This window comes from Sinohyriopsis cumingii, unplaced genomic scaffold (genome assembly GCF_028554795.1).
Source record: "Sinohyriopsis cumingii isolate HCF-2022 unplaced genomic scaffold, ASM2855479v2 utg004354l, whole genome shotgun sequence".
Taxonomy (NCBI): domain Eukaryota; kingdom Metazoa; phylum Mollusca; class Bivalvia; order Unionida; family Unionidae; genus Sinohyriopsis; species Sinohyriopsis cumingii.
The window spans coordinates 18622-21405 of NW_028316728.1; the positions used below are offsets into that span (position 1 = coordinate 18622).

General features: G+C 40.9%; 1 non-coding gene across 1 annotated transcript; it reads left to right on the forward strand.

Moving 5' to 3' along the window:
- Positions 1-1800: 1800 nt before the first annotated feature.
- On the forward strand, positions 1801-1907 carry LOC149769205 (U6 spliceosomal RNA). Its single transcript, XR_016419349.1, has one exon. It is a non-coding gene; the product is annotated as a U6 spliceosomal RNA (small nuclear RNA).
- Positions 1908-2784: the final 877 nt, after the last annotated feature.

Here is a 2784-nt window from a genome sequence, read left to right on the forward strand (position 1 = left end):
TTTTTTTTTTTTTTTTTTTTGTTGCTGTTGTTGTGAGGGAGGGGTATTTTGAGACAATATACAAAGAAATTTCAGTCACAGCACATTAACGTAACACAGAAATATGCCAATATTCTCTCACTGAGCATGTTGCCTATGTAAGCAACTACACCATACACCAATCGTTTTCTTATAAGTTCATAATATCTGTAGAGCGCCCCCTAAATAGAAGTGACGTGTTTTCAAAAACACCGAAACTTACAACGTTTAGCTGCCACTCGACTTTTTCCAACATGAACTGGTCCCCATCTTCGCTAGCCAAGGTTCCGATATGTTAACCCAATTTACACCTTGGCGGATCGAGCAGATATATTAGTGCTTTGTCCTAGGGACATTTACTGGATTTCGTGAGTTGCCTCCCTTGGGATGTAATGCCAACTAATCAATAGCGTGTAACCGTGGTACATTGTAGATGGGCCGAAAAGGGTGGAGGCAATTTACTTCAAAAGGATTCTTTGGAAGTTTAACATCGAAGGTATGACAACGTACCAAAGAAAAGCCATTACAGGTGTATTTGAGTGATGTGTATTTGTACAAGCACAGACCGACAGTGTTCAACTGCGTATGTATGGGTCGATTTAAGTTGTGTGCTCCTCTTGTCTCGATCATCTAGGAACAGGTTCAAACTTGAACAATTTAGGTTTGGTAGGATGCGGTGGTTTTCCTCTGCATGCAATTAAATTCACACGCCCAAAGCACACAAATGCCTGCTCCATCCGCCAAGGTGTAGATAGGCTTAAGATATGGAAACCTTGGCTAGCGAAGATGACTGGTCGCCTATAGTAATTTTACGTAAAATGACACATATTGGTGGTAGCTTCATAGCGGCCGTGAACCAGGTTAGATCAACCGAGCGGATGCGAATCAACGAACTACTTGTTTTTATTTGCAGCTTCTCAGTCACTGCAGTCTCATGTGAATGAGATCTCCACTGTCCTACGTGAAGCTCTGAAAGCGACCGCTTAGGGGCCATGTTCTGGAGACCTTTGAATTAGCCAAGGGAAATGCCGCTTTCATACAATTTCAAAAAGTAAACCAAATCGTTGGGAACACATTGATGAGCTTCTGCCGTACTAATCAGTCTCCCAAACGCCAAGGTAAAAGCCTTCATCTGATTGGCTGATAAAATTAGCGATTATGCTAATAACGTATGTCACCGGAACATGACCCCTAAGCGGTTCTTCTCAGAGCTTCACGTGGGCCAGTGGAGATATAATTGTAATCAAATTGCGGTCACTGCGCAGTTGGAGTGGCCTCGACTTTTTCTGTCACGAAAGTACGCTTCAGATGTATGCCGGCGCAGTAAAATCACACATTTTGTTATGCCTAAATGTCTCCGCAAGAAAAGAAACATATTCTATTCGGACTACCTAGATAACGGCATATGGCGCAGAATGCATCTAGACGAAGAACCATTAATGTAAGTGGAGAATAAAGAGATCTACGTTTTGGTCAACTTAACGACCGTGTTTGAATGTTTAAAATATTGTAAATGATTCTTTTGTTCGTGTGGTTTCAAATTAGGCTATATGGCAAATGAAACTCATGCTAGCAACGTAATTTTAATAAGGTTTTTATGTGTATGTTTATTTTATTTTTGACATCCTGGAATATTTCCCCACCGGCAATAAAGGAAGTTAACTGCTCCAACGTTTTGCAACGTTTTCCCGCTGTGCACGGTTATGCAAATGTACATGTACCTCTCCTTTAAATGTTACGTGAAAATGCATTTAATAAGGAAATTAACAGGTATGGTATATCGTACTTGCTTCGGCAGTACATATACTAAAATTGGAACGATACAGAGAAGATTAGCATGGCCCCTGCGCAAGGATGACACGCAAATTCGTGAAGCGTTCCATATTTTTAATTTCATTATCAAAATTCACGAAACAGTATGGAACGTGTAAGTTTCATATTAATTTCGACTTGATCATATTGTAATAAATTTGGAGTATGCGCTTTGGTTATAGCGCCCCGTTTTAAGGAATTCTTAGATTTGTGTGATTACTTGTCTGATAATTGGAATTCGGTGCAATATAAATATTCCTTTGCCCGAAATAATTGGCCAATCACTAGGAGCAAACTTCGCGGAGTAAAGTGTTAGTGAGTCTCCATAATGCCATGGTTCACTAGTAGTGAATTGCGACCAAAACCGAATGAATGTCCCTGGAGTAAAATAGTACATATTGAAATCTAGTGGTATACATTGGTAGCGTGACTGCAAGGACAGCACTTACGGTATTAAACCGGTAAATTACACAAGGGCATAAATAAAAAGGGACTTGGCAGAGACCGTTTATGTCGCCATGCGGGCGAATATGGTGCAGTTATATCGGCGAAATGTGCCTGGAAAGCATACATTGACTGGCCTAAGGTGGCGGAGTTAAAATAGTTCCCATTGTTAGGGAGTACTCATATATGTTCTAAGGCGTGAACGGTTGGTGGTGCGGAAACATAATGAAGCCAAAACACGCAGATGTACGGTTGATAGATAGTTGACAGTTTGGTTTATCCGTGGTCTTGCATTAATTAGAGGAAAATTTAGGTATAGAATGGACACGTCGGGCTTTCTGATTTACAACTGAGGTTGTATGGAAGTCTTTGGAAAGTCGGGGAAACTTATGACTTCTAGCGAGAATCGCGCCAGGGTTTGACAACCGCTCGGTCAAGTAAATACCCGTGTGCGTGTAACAGTATATATTTGGCAGGTTGTGAGCTCTGTGGTCTTGCATTGATTAAAGT